This window comes from Hyperolius riggenbachi, chromosome 10 (assembly GCF_040937935.1).
Source record: "Hyperolius riggenbachi isolate aHypRig1 chromosome 10, aHypRig1.pri, whole genome shotgun sequence".
NCBI classification, from domain to species: domain Eukaryota; kingdom Metazoa; phylum Chordata; class Amphibia; order Anura; family Hyperoliidae; genus Hyperolius; species Hyperolius riggenbachi.
In genome coordinates this window covers 295,342,815-295,357,210 of record NC_090655.1, presented here as the reverse complement: position 1 = coordinate 295,357,210, position 14,396 = coordinate 295,342,815, and the positions used below count along the sequence as shown (strand labels likewise).

At 43.2% G+C, this 14,396-nt stretch overlaps 1 protein-coding gene across 1 annotated transcript in view; it reads right to left on the bottom strand.

The window, feature by feature from the left end:
• LOC137535631 (oocyte zinc finger protein XlCOF29-like) overlaps window positions 1-5,534 on the bottom strand; it is a 55,454-nt gene extending 49,920 nt beyond the window's left edge. The window contains exon 1 of the mRNA XM_068257489.1: window positions 5,504-5,534. The gene's annotated coding sequence lies outside the window, so the exon portion shown is untranslated. The remainder of the gene's footprint in view (window positions 1-5,503) is intronic.
• Window positions 5,535-14,396: the final 8,862 nt, after the last annotated feature.

Sequence of the window (14,396 nt, the reverse complement as noted above, 5' to 3'; positions counted from 1 at the left end):
ACAGCACATTATAGATGGTATATAGAGTGTAGTGGCTGATGTATAGAGTATATACAGTATATACACAGCACATTATAGATGGTATATAGAGTGTAGTGGCTGATGTATAGAATATATACAGTATATACACAGCACATTATAGATGGTATATAGAGTGTAGTGGCTAATGTATAGAGTATATACAGTATATACACAACACATTATAGATGGTATATAGAGTGTAGTGGCTGATGTATAGAGTATATACAGTATATACACAGCACATTATAGATGGTATATAGAGTGTAGTGGCTGATGTATAGAATATATACAGTATATACACAGCACATTATAGATGGTATATAGAGGGTAGTTGTATATAGTATATACACAGCACAGTATATAGACACAGCACAGTATATAATATATAGTATATACACACAGCACATTATAGATGGTATATAGAGGGTAGTGGCTGATGTATAGAATATATACAGTATATACACACAGCACATTATAGATGGTATAGAGAGTGTAGTGGCTGATGTATAGAGTATATACAGTATATACACAGCACATTATAGATGGTATATAGAGGGTAGTTGTATATAGTATATACACAGCACAGTATATAGTATATAGACACAGCACAGTATATAATATATAGTATATACACACAGCACATTATAGATGGTATATAGAGTGTAGTGGCTGATGTACAGAATATATACAGTATATACACAGCACATTATAGATGGCATATAGAGTGTAGTGGCTGATGTATAGAGTATATACAGTATATACACAGCACATTATAGATGGTATATATAGAGGGTAGTGGCTGATGTATAGAGTATATACAGTATATACACAGCACATTATAGATGGTATATAGAGGGTAGTTGTATATAGTATATACACAGCACAGTATATAGTATATACACAGCACAGTATATAATATATAGTATATACACACAGCACATTATAGATGGTATATAGAGTGTAGTGGCTGATGTACAGAATATATACAGTATATACACAGCACATTATAGATGGTATATAGAGTGTAGTGGCTGATGTATAGAGTATATACAGTATATACACAGCACATTATAGATGGTATATATAGAGGGTAGTGGCTGATGTATAGAGTATATACAGTATATACACAGCACATTATAGATGGTATATAGTGTGTAGTGGCTGATGTATAGAGTATATACAGTATATACACAGCACATTATAGATGGTATATATAGAGGGTAGTGGCTGATGTATAGAGTATATACAGTATATACACAGCACATTATAGATGGTATATAGAGTGTAGTGGCTGATGTATAGAGTATATACAGTATATACACACAGCACATTATAGATGGTATAGAGAGTGTAGTGGCTGATGTATAGAGTATATACAGTATATACACAGTACATTATAGATGGTATATAGAGGGTAGTTGTATATAGTATATACACAGCACAGTATATAGTATATACACAGCACAGTATATAATATATAGTATATACACACAGCACATTATAGATGGTATATAGAGTGTAGTGGCTGATGTACAGAATATATACAGTATATACACAGCACATTATAGATGGTATATAGAGGGTAGTTGTATATAGTATATACACAGCACAGTATATAGTATATACACAGCACAGTATATAATATATAGTATATACACACAGCACATTATAGATGGTATATAGAGTGTAGTGGCTGATGTACAGAATATATACAGTATATACACAGCACATTATAGATGGTATATAGAGGGTAGTTGTATATAGTATATACACAGCACAGTATATAATATATAGTATATACACACAGCACATTATAGATGGTATATAGAGTGTAGTGGCTGATGTACAGAATATATACAGTATATACACAGCACATTATAGATGGTATATAGAGTGTAGTGGCTGATGTATAGAGTATATACAGTATATACACAGCACATTATAGATGGTATATATAGAGGGTAGTGGCTGATGTATAGAGTATATACAGTATATACACAGCACATTATAGATGGTATATAGAGTGTAGTGGCTGATGTATAGAGTATATACAGTATATACACAGCACATTATAGATGGTATATATAGAGGGTAGTGGCTGATGTATAGAGTATATACAGTATATACACAGCACATTATAGATGGTATATAGAGGGTAGTTGTATATAGTATATACACAGCACAGTATATAGTATATACACAGCACAGTATATAATATATAGTATATACACACAGCACATTATAGATGGTATATAGAGTGTAGTGGCTGATGTATAGAGTATATACAGTATATACACAGCACATTATAGATGGTATATAGAGTGTAGTGGCTGATGTATAGAATATATACAGTATATACACAGCACATTATAGATGGTATATAGAGTGTAGTGGCTAATGTATAGAGTATATACAGTATATACACAGCACATTATAGATGGTATATATAGAGGGTAGTGGCTGATGTATAGAGTATATACAGTATATACACAGCACATTATAGATGGTATATAGAGTGTAGTGGCTGATGTATAGAGTATATACAGTATATACACAGCACATTATAGATGGTATATAGAGTGTAGTGGCTGATGTATAGAATATATACAGTATATACACAGCACATTATAGATGGTATATAGAGGGTAGTGGCTAATGTATAGAGTATATACAGTATATAGTATATAGACACAGCACAGTATATAATATATAGTATATACACACAGCACATTATAGATGGTATATAGAGTGTAGTGGCTGATGTACAGAATATATACAGTATATACACAGCACATTATAGATGTTATATAGAGGGTAGTTGTATATAGTATATACACAGCACAGTATATCGTATATAGACACAGCACAGTATATAATATATAGTATATACACACAGCACATTATAGATGGTATATAGAGTGTAGTGGCTGATGTACAGAATATATACAGTATATACACAGCACATTATAGATGGTATATAGAGTGTAGTGGCTGATGTATAGAGTATATACAGTATATACACAGCACATTATAGATGGTATATATAGAGGGTAGTGGCTGATGTATAGAGTATATACAGTATATACACAGCACATTATAGATGGTATATAGAGTGTAGTGGCTGATGTATAGAGTATATACAGTATATACACAGCACATTATAGATGGTATATATAGAGGGTAGTGGCTGATGTATAGAGTATATACAGTATATACACAGCACATTATAGATGGTATATAGAGGGTAGTTGTATATAGTATATACACAGCACAGTATATAGTATATACACAGCACAGTATATAATATATAGTATATACACACAGCACATTATAGATGGTATATAGAGTGTAGTGGCTGATGTATAGAGTATATACAGTATATACACAGCACATTATAGATGGTATATAGAGTGTAGTGGCTGATGTATAGAATATATACAGTATATACACAGCACATTATAGATGGTATATAGAGTGTAGTGGCTAATGTATAGAGTATATACAGTATATACACAGCACATTATAGATGGTATATATAGAGGGTAGTGGCTGATGTATAGAGTATATACAGTATATACACAGCACATTATAGATGGTATATAGAGTGTAGTGGCTGATGTATAGAGTATATACAGTATATACACAGCACATTATAGATGGTATATAGAGTGTAGTGGCTGATGTATAGAGTATATACAGCAGTGTTCTCCCCAGGCTCTTTTAGCCGGGTGCTCCACCCGGCTAGATTTGGTGACCACCCGGCTGTCATTGGCTCACCTCCTCACCACCTCCTATGCTGTAAGCAGAGTTGCCCTACATTTTCATTTCTACCCACCCAGCTGCTTTTTCATGCCACCCGGCTACTATTTCATGCCACCCGGCTGGAAAATAATTCTGGGGAGAACACTGTACAGTATATACACAGCACATTATAGATGGTATATAGAGTGTAGTGGCTGATGTATAGAGTATATACAGTATATACACAGCACATTATAGATGGTATATAGAGTGTAGTGGCTGATGTACAGAATATATACAGTATATACACAGCACATTATAGATGTTATATAGAGGGTAGTTGTATATAGTATATACACAGCACAGTATATCGTATATAGACACAGCACAGTATATAATATATAGTATATACACACAGCACATTATAGATGGTATATAGAGTGTAGTGGCTGATGTATAGAGTGTATACAGTATATACACAGCACATTATAGATGGTATATAGAGTGTAGTGGCTGATGTATAGAATATATACAGTATATACACAGCACATTATAGATGGTATATAGAGTGTAGTGGCTGATGTATAGAGTATATACAGTATATACACACAGCACATTATAGATGGTATATAGAGTGTAGTGGCTGATGTATAGAGTATATACAGTATATACACAGCACATTATAGATGGTATATATAGAGGGTAGTGGCTGATGTATAGAATATATACAGTATATACACAGCACATTATAGATGGTATATAGAGTGTAGTGGCTGATGTATAGAGTATATACAGTATATACACAGCACATTATAGATGGTATTAGAGGGTAGTGGCTGATGTATAGAGTATATACAGTATATACACAGCACATTATAGATGGTATATAGAGGGTAGTTGTATATAGTATATACACAGCACAGTATATAGTATATACACAGCACAGTATATAATATATAGTATATACACACAGCACATTATAGATGGTATATAGAGTGTAGTGGCTGATGTATAGAGTATATACAGTATATACACAGCACATTATAGATGGTATATAGAGTGTAGTGGCTGATGTATAGAGTGTATACAGTATATACACAGCACATTATAGATGGTATATAGAGTGTAGTGGCTGATGTATAGAGTATATACAGTATATACACAGCACATTATAGATGGTATATAGAGTGTAGTGGCTGATGTATAGAGTATATACACATCACATTATAGATGGTATATAGAGTGTAGTGGCTGATGTATAGAGTATATACAGTATATACACAGCACATTATAGATGGTATATAGAGTGTAGTGGCTGATGTATAGAGTATATACAGTATATACACAGCACATTATAGATGGTATATAGAGTGTAGTGGCTGATGTATAGAGTATATACAGTATATACACAGCACATTATAGATGGTATATAGAGTGTAGTGGCTGATGTATAGAGTATATACAGTATATACACAGCACATTATAGATGGTATATAGAGTGTAGTGGCTGATGTATAGAGTATATACACATCACATTATAGATGGTATATAGAGTGTAGTGGCTGATGTATAGAGTATATACAGTATATACACAGCACATTATAGATGGTATATAGAGGGTAGTGGCTGATGTATAGAGTATATACAGTATATACACAGCACATTATAGATGGTATATAGAGGGTAGTTGTATATAGTATATACACAGCACAGTATATAATATATAGTATAATATACACACACAGCACAATGATTCCTTCTCACTCCCAGTATTTCCCAACCCACTGACCTGGAAGCTGCTGCTGGTCATGTGACCTCGTGTCATGTGACTCTCTGGGTTAGAGATGCCACAGTGATGTGGAGTGAATGGGCTGCTGCAGCGTGTGATCTGCTGCCCTCCAGTGGCGGAAACTCGCAACCGCAGCCTTGTGTATCTGTGTTATGTACAAGCTTGCCTGCATATCTATCATTTATATTGTGAATTCCTTTGGTTTCTCATATCATCTTAGTAAGAGGGCTTTAGGGTCTCTTCTACACACTCCTGGGAGTTGTGGTTCACCATGGGCTTGCTGGGTACTTTGCAGGGGCGTAGCGAAAGCCATGGGGCCCGGGAGCAGAGGGGGCCCAGATGGTAGTGTATTCACCATAAGGTTTCCGGTGTCCCTCCACCCTCTGACTTTGCCTCAGAGCCCATGAACTATGTGCAGTGCTGATTGCATGAGGATGTAAATTGCCCAATTAGCTCATATTCCTAGGGAAGGGGCAGGTGGCATTACTTAACCCTTTGCCGACCGCTTCATGCTGACAGGCATGAACGCAGCTGTAGCCTCAGGACCAATCCACATACCTCCCAACTTTTTGAGATGAGAAACCGGGACACTTAAGCCACGCCCCCGACCACGCCCCTGACACACCCCTAGTCAAAAATGTATATATATATATATATATATATATATATATATATATATATATATATATATATATATAGTGGAGGAAATAATTATTTGACCCCTCACTGATTTTGTAAGTTTGTCCAATGACAAAGAAATGAAGTCTCAGAACAGTATCATTTCAATGGTAGGTTTATTTTAACAGTGGCAGATAGCACATCAAAAGGAAAATCGAAAAAATAACCTTAAATAAAAGATAGCAACTGATTTGCATTTCATTGAGTGAAATAAGTTTTTGAACCCTCTAACAATAAAAGACTTAATACTTAGTGGAAAAACCCTTGTTTGCAAGCACAGTGGTCAAACGTTTCTTGTAATTGATGACCAAGTTTGCACACATTTTAGGAGGAATGTTGGTCCACTCCTCTTTGCAGATCATCTCTAAATCCCTAAGGTTTCGAGGCTGTCTCTGTGCAACTCTGAGCTTGAGCTCCCTCCATAGGTTTTCTATTGGATTAAGGTCCGGAGACTGATTAGGCCACTCCATGACCTTAATGTGCTTCTTCTTGAGCCACTCCTTTGTTGCCTTTGCTGTATGTTTTGGGTCATTGTCGTGCTGGAACACCCATCCACGAGCCATTTTCAGTTTCCTGGCAGAGGGAAGGAGGTTGTCGTTCAGGATTTCACGATACATGGCTCCGTCCATTTTCCCGTTAATGCGATTAAGTTGTCCTGTGCCCTTAGCAGAATAACACCCCCAAAGCAAAATGTTTCCACCCCCTTGCTTGACGGTGGGGACGGTGTTTTGGGGGTCATAGGCAGCTTTTTTCTTCCTCCAAACACAGCGAGTTGAGTTAATGCCAAAGAGCTCTATTTTGGTCTCATCAGACCACAGCACCTTCTCCCAGTCACTCACAGAATCATTCAGGTGTTCATTGGCAAACTTCAGACGGGCCTGCACATGTGCCTTCTTGAGCAGGGGGACCTTGCGAGCCCTGCATGATTTTAATCCATTGCGGTGTAATGTGTTTCCAATGGTTTTCTTGGTGACTGTGGTCCCTGCTAATTTGAGGTCATTCACTAACTCCTCCCGTGTAGTTTTAGGATGCTTTTTCACCTTTCTCAGAACCATTGACACCCCACGAGGTGAGATCTTGCGTGGAGCCCCAGAGCGAGGTCAATTGATGGTCATTTTGTGCTCCTTCCATTTTCGAACAATCGCACCAACAGTTGTCACCTTCTCTCCCAGCTTCTTGCTAATGGTTTTGTAGCCCATTCCAGCCTTGTGCAGGTCTACAATTTTGTCTCTGACATCCTTGGACAGCTCTTTGGTCTTTGATTGATTCTGTGGACAGGTGTCTTTTATACAGGTGACTAGTTAAGACAGGTGTCCTTAATGAGGGTGACTAATTGAGTAGAAGTGTCTAACCACTCTGTGGGAGCCAAAACTCTTAAAGAGAACCCGAGGTGTGTTTAAAGAATGTTATCTGCATACAGAGGCTGGATCTTCCTATACAGCCCAGCCTCTGTTGCTATCCCAAACCCCACTAAGGTCCCCCTGCACTCTGCAATCCCTCATAAATCACATCCGTGCTGTAAGGCTGTGTTTACATCTGTAGTGTCAGTCTCAGCTGCTCCCCCGCCTCCTGCATAGCTCCGGTCCCTGCCCCCATCCCTTCCCTCCAATCAGCAGGGAAGGGATGCAGGCGGGGACTGGAGTTCTGCAGGAGGCGGGGAGAGCAGCAGACTGACACTATAGAGATAAACACAGCCAGCTCTGACAAGCTGTTTGTCAGCAGCGTGGCTGTGATTTATGAGGGATTGCAGAGTGCAGGGGGACCTTAGGGGGGTTTGGGACAGCAACAGAGGCTGGGCTGTATAGGCAGATCCAGCCTCTGTATGCAGATAACATTCTTCAAACCCACCTCGAGTTCTCTTTAATGGTTGGTAGGGGTTAAAAAACTTATTTCACTCAATGAAATGCAAATCAGTTGCTATCTTTTATTTAAGGTTATTTTTTCGATTTTCCTTTTGATGTGCTATCTGCCACTGTTAAAATAAACCTACCATTGAAATGATACTGTTCTGAGACTTTTCATTTCTTTGTCATTGGACAAACTTACAAAATCAGTGAGGGGTCAAATAATTATTTCCTCCACTGTATATATATATATGAATAGTGGGGAGAAGGGTGAGGGTGCCCAGCTAAAAAGAAGGATCGAGGAGCCAGCCGCGGCTATGGTGTGCAGGATGCGGTCCAAGCTTGTCCCCCCTCCCTCCGAATGTGCCCCTCAGTGTCCCCCTGTATGGCGAGATACGAGCGCAGCAGAGCGGCAGTCTTACCATTCCTCTTCGCATATGGGCATCTCGTCTTCTCCGCTTCCTGTGACGTCACAGGAAGTAGTTGGAAGACGAGATGCCAGTACGCGAGGAAGATGGTAAGACTGCCGCTCTGCTGCGCTGCGCCATACAGGGGGACACTGGGGGGCACATTCGGAGGGAGGGGGGACAAGCTTGGCCCGCATCCCGCACACCACAGCCGCGGCTGGCGCCTCGATCCTTCTTTTTTCCTCCGCTGGAGAGGAGCTGCTACCTGCCGGGACACAAGGGGGGCTATCCCGGGACAGCGGGACCCCTCCCCCAACCCGTGACGGTCCCGGCGAAAACGGGACGGTTGGGGCCCCTGAATCCATGCCAATTGGCGTGAAGTCCTGGGGCGAGGTTTTGCAGGAGATCGCGCACGCATCTCCGCTCCATCATCAGTCTCCCAGCGGTGATCACTGCTAGGAGACTGTTAGATGGCGAAACACTTTACAGCGCTGCGACCTAAGGCTGATGCCTATGACAGCCGATCGCGCTGATTGGCTGGCGGGGGAGGGAGGGAGGGGGGGGGGAAGGGAAAAATGTATTTAAAAATAAAGGTCAAATAAATAATAATAAAAAAAAATTGCCGGCAAGGATCAGAGCCCACCAACAGAAAGCTCTGTTGGTGGGCAGAAAAGGGGAGAAATCACTTGTGTGCTGGGTTGTGCGGCCCTGCAGCAAGGCCTTAACACATCAGTCCTTAAGTGGTTAAGAGTGCTTCTATCTGAGGGCCAGATGACAGTTCTGCTATGGGGCCCATGACCTCTAGCTAGGCCACTGGTACTCTGTTATATACAGTGTGTGTGATGTACAAATTCACCGGCAGAAATGCACCACCAGCGCAAATCATACAAAAATGTGCACCAAAATATGATCTGGAGAGCCGCTTTAACTCATTAGCCTGTTATATGTTTTTTTTTCGAAAACCTGCATTCCTTTCAGCCCAGACCTCTGCGTGTCATCCATCAGGGGGCAATACAGCTCCTCCAAGACCATTTCCCCATTCTAAAGATAAGTGAATACATGAAGGAGAAAACCAGACCGCGCTCGGAAAGTCATTAAGTGACCAAATTCCTGCACTGTAGCCTGTCCTGCAGGAGCCCAGAGACAGTGGCCCCAATTCCTGCACTGTAGCCTGTCCTGCAGGAGCCCAGAGACAGTGGCCCCAATTCCTGCACTGTAGCCTGTCCTGCAGGAGCCCAGAGACAGTGACCCAATTCCTGCACTGTAGCCTGTCCTGCAGGAGCCCAGAGACAGTGACCCCAATTCCTGCACTGTAGCCTGTCCTGCAGGCAGCCCAGAGACAGTGGCCCCAATTCCTGCACTGTAGCCTGTCCTGCAGGAGCCCAGAGACAGTGACCCCAATTCCTGCACTGTAGCCTGTCCTGCAGGAGCCCAGAGATAGTGGCCCCAATTCCTGCACTGTAGCCTGTCCTGCAGGAGGCCAGAGACAGTGACCCCAATTCCTGCACCGTAGCCTGTCCTGCAGAAGCCCAGAGACAGTGACCCCAATTCCTGCACTGTAGCCTGTCCTGCAGGAGCCCAGAGACAGTGGCCCCAATTCCTGCACTGTAGCCTGTCCTGCAGGAGCCCAGAGACAGTGGCCCCAATTCCTGCACTGTAGCCTGTCCTGCAGGAGCCCAGAGACAGTGGCCCCAATTCCTGCACTGTAGCCTGTCCTGCAGGAGCCCAGAGACAGTGGCCCCAATTCCTGCACTGTAGCCTGTCCTGCAGAAGCCCAGAGACAGTGACCCCAATTCCTGCACTGTAGCCTGTCCTGCAGGAGCCCAGAGACAATGACCCCAATTCCTGCACTGTAGCCTGTCCTGCAGGAGCCCAGAGACAGTGGCCCCAATTCCTGCACTGTAGCCTGTCCTGCAGGAGCCCAGAGACAGTGACCCCAATTCCTGCACTGTAGCCTGTCCTGCAGGAGCCCAGAGACAGTGACCCCAATTCCTGCACTGTAGCCTGTCCTGCAGGAGCCCAGAGACAGTGGCCTCAATTCCTGCACTGTAGCCTGTCCTGCAGAAGCCCAGAGACAGTGGCCTCAATTCCTGCACTGTAGCCTGTCCTGCAGGAGCCCAGAGACAGTGACCCCAATTCCTGCACTGTAGCCTGTCCTGCAGGAGGCCAGAGACAGTGGCCCCAATTCCTGCACTGTAGCCTGTCCTGCAGGAGCCCAGAGACAGTGACCCCAATTCCTGCACTGTAGCCTGTCCTGCAGGAGCCCAGAGACAGTGACCCCAATTCCTGCACTGTAGCCTGTCCTGCAGGAGCCCAGAGACAGTGGCCCCAATTCCTGCACTGTAGCCTGTCCTGCAGAAGCCCAGAGGCAGTGGCCCCAATTCCTGCACTGTAGCCTGTCCTGCAGGAGCCCAGAGACAGTGGCCCCAATTCCTGCACTGTAGCCTGTCCTGCAGGAGCCCAGAGACAGTGGCCCCAATTCCTGCACTGTAGCCTGTCCTGCAGAAGCCCAGAGACAGTGGCCTCAATTCCTGCACTGTAGCCTGTCCTGCAGGAGCCCAGAGACAGTGACCCCAATTCCTGCACTGTAGCCTGTCCTGCAGGAGGCCAGAGACAGTGGCCCCAATTCCTGCACTGTAGCCTGTCCTGCAGGAGCCCAGAGACAGTGACCCCAATTCCTGCACTGTAGCCTGTCCTGCAGGAGCCCAGAGACAGTGACCCCAATTCCTGCACTGTAGCCTGTCCTGCAGGACCCCAGAGACAGTGGCCCCAATTCCTCCACTGTAGCCTGTCCTGCAGAAGCCCAGAGACAGTGGCCCCAATTCCTGCACTGTAACCTGTCCTGCAGGAGCCCAGAGACAGTGGCCCCAATTCCTGCACTGTAGCCTGTCCTGCAGGAGCCCAGAGACAGTGACCCCAATTCCTGCACTATAGCCTGTCCTGCAGGAGCCCAGAGACAGTGACCCCAATTCCTGCACTGTAGCCTGTCCTGTAGGAGCCCAGAGACAGTGACCCCAATTCCTGCACTGTAGCCTGTCCTGCAGGAGCCCAGAGACAGTGACCCCAATTCCTGCACTGTAGCCTGTCCTGCAGGAGGCCAGAGACAGTGGCCCCAATTCCTGCACTGTAGCCTGTCCTGCAGGAGCCCAGAGACAATGGCCCCAATTCCTGCACTGTAGCCTGTCCTGCAGGAGCCCAGAGACAGTGGCCCCAATTCCTGCACTGTAGCCTGTCCTGCAGGAGCCCAGAGACAGTGGCCCCAATTCCTGCACTGTAGCCTGTCCTGTAGGAGCCCAGAGACAGTGACCCCAATTCCTGCACTGTAGCCTGTCCTGCAGGAGCCCAGAGACAGTGACCCCAATTCCTGCACTGTAGCCTGTCCTGCAGGAGCCCAGAGACAGTGACCCCAATTCCTGCACTATAGCCTGTCCTGCAGGAGCCCAGAGACAGTGACCCCAATTCCTGCACTGTAGCCTGTCCTGCAGGAGCCCAGAGACAGTGGCCCCAATTCCTGCACTGTAGCCTGTCCTGCAGGAGCCCAGAGACAGTGACCCCAATTCCTGCACTGTAGCCTGTCCTGCAGGAGCCCAGAGACAGTGGCCCCAATTCCTGCACTGTAGCCTGTCCTGCAGGAGCCCAGAGACAGTGACCCCAATTCCTGCACTGTAGCCTGTCCTGCAGGAGCCCAGAGACAGTGACCCCAATTCCTGCACTGTAGCCTGTCCTGCAGAAGTGGCCTCAATTCAGGAAGTGTTTTCAAACCTTTTATCAAACGTTTGGTAAAGTAACTCATTAGGCTTAAGTTTGTATTGATGAAAGTTACCGAATGGTTAGCAACTATTTTATCAATCGTTTCATAAACGTTCAGTAACAGTTAGAGAAGTTAATGGTAAAAAGTTGAAATTATGCATTCATGAGGTAAAAAGTGGGCGTGGTTTAGCGTTGATTACCAAACTGAATATCTCCTGCAGTCTCTTGTTGTTGTTCTTGTCAGGAGGGAGTGAAATTGTAAAATGGAGCCTTTTCAGCCACTTATGTACTACAAGTTGAGGGTTATGCCAAGGCGTAGAAATAGGGTCAGGCTGATTTCAGTGTGTACATTTACACCCCGAATTCTTCTAGACGAGTACAATGAAATTGAAATAATTCATAAATTTCGTCTTTCAAGAGAGATGATTTTACCCACTTCAGGACGAAAGCAATTTTCACATATCAGCACTGCGCTCATTCATTCGTCAATAACCTTATTACTACTTATCACACCTAAATTATCTATATATTGTTTTTTTCAGGACAAATTAGGCTTATAGTGTGTAAACATTTTGTTTAGTAATTACCTTATTTTCTATGCATTTTAAAGGGAAATTAGGGTAAAAAATAGAAATAAAAAACACACTATTTCTCCATTTCCATCCAATAAAGCTTTACAATAAACAGTGCTAAGTAGAAGTTAAACCTACAAATTTTATTTGCTCATCCATCCTGGTTATTACAACATTTAGATTATATTCCTAGCACAATGTATGGGGACAATATTGTATTTGGAAATAAAGGTGCCTTTTTTCTGTGTTGTGTTGTTTGCTTTCTCATTGAACACTATCAATGACCATGAGACCTTATTTGCAAAAATAATAGTAATATACCCTCATGATATACATATTTAAAAAGCCAAGTTCCTAAGGTAACAATACATGTTCTCTTATATTCTGTCACTTTGTTTTCATTTTACAAGTCTTTTATTTTGGTACAGAATATGCAAAAATGTAATTGTGTTTGAATCAGTTTGTGACTAAAAAAGAATACACAAGACACTGGCCTCAACCCTAAAAATCTCTAAACACCATTCTACAACTTATCAGGGTTAAAATGTTACCACATATATGTCTCTTGTAGATTTGCTAAGACTTACCCAGGTTTGATCATAGTTTTGTGTGACGTGCGCCGTAGCTTTAAGACCCACCAAAATGTATTCTACAACTCGTCACGGTTAGAATGATACCACATGTGCCTCATTTAGTAACAAACGGGTGGTGCATTCTCCACAACTGCACTGGACAAATATATCCGTCCAGTTAGGCTTAAAGGGGCACTATGGTGAAAAATTATAAAATGTAAAATATGTGTAAACATAAACAAATAAGAAGTACGTTTTTTGCAGAGTAAAATGAGCCATAAATTACTTCTCTCCTATGTTGCTGTCACTTACAGTAGGTAGTAGAAATCTGACAGAACCGACAGGTTTTGGACTAGTTCATCTCTTCATGGGGGATTCTTGGGGATTTATTTATTTCCAAAAGCACTTAGTGAGTGGCAGTTGCTCTGTCCAACTGCCAAAAAACTGTGTAGCGAGCAGATAGGCTGGCCAGCATCATTGTTTAAATCCTTTTTAAAGAGAACCCGAGGTGGGATTTTATTATGCTAGTGGCTGGTTGTGCACACTATCACCAGCCTCTGTTGCCCCATGGTGTGCCTCAAAGACCCCCCTGCGCGCCGCTATACCCCACCCCCCCCCCGCAGTGCTGGCGACAATGTTTACCTATGCGCTGTCTGTCAGCGCCACTCCCCCGCATCCTCCTTATCGGCGCTCCCCGCCTGTGTCCCTTCCCTACCGCTGATTGGAGGGAAGTGACGCGGCGGGTAGCGCCGATACGGAGGAGGCGGGGGAGCGGCGCTGACTGACAGCGCATAGGTAAACATTGTGCTGGCGACACGCTGCATGTCGCCAGCACTGCGGGGGGTATAGCGGCGCGCAGGGGGGACATGGAGGCACACCATGGGGCAACAGAGGCTGGTGTTAGTGTGCACAACCAGCCTCTGTGCCCCACTAACATAATAAAATCCCACCTCGGGTTCTCTTTAAGGAATATCTTTATAAAGAATAAAAGCCTTGCTGAGAATCCCCTATGAAGAGATGGA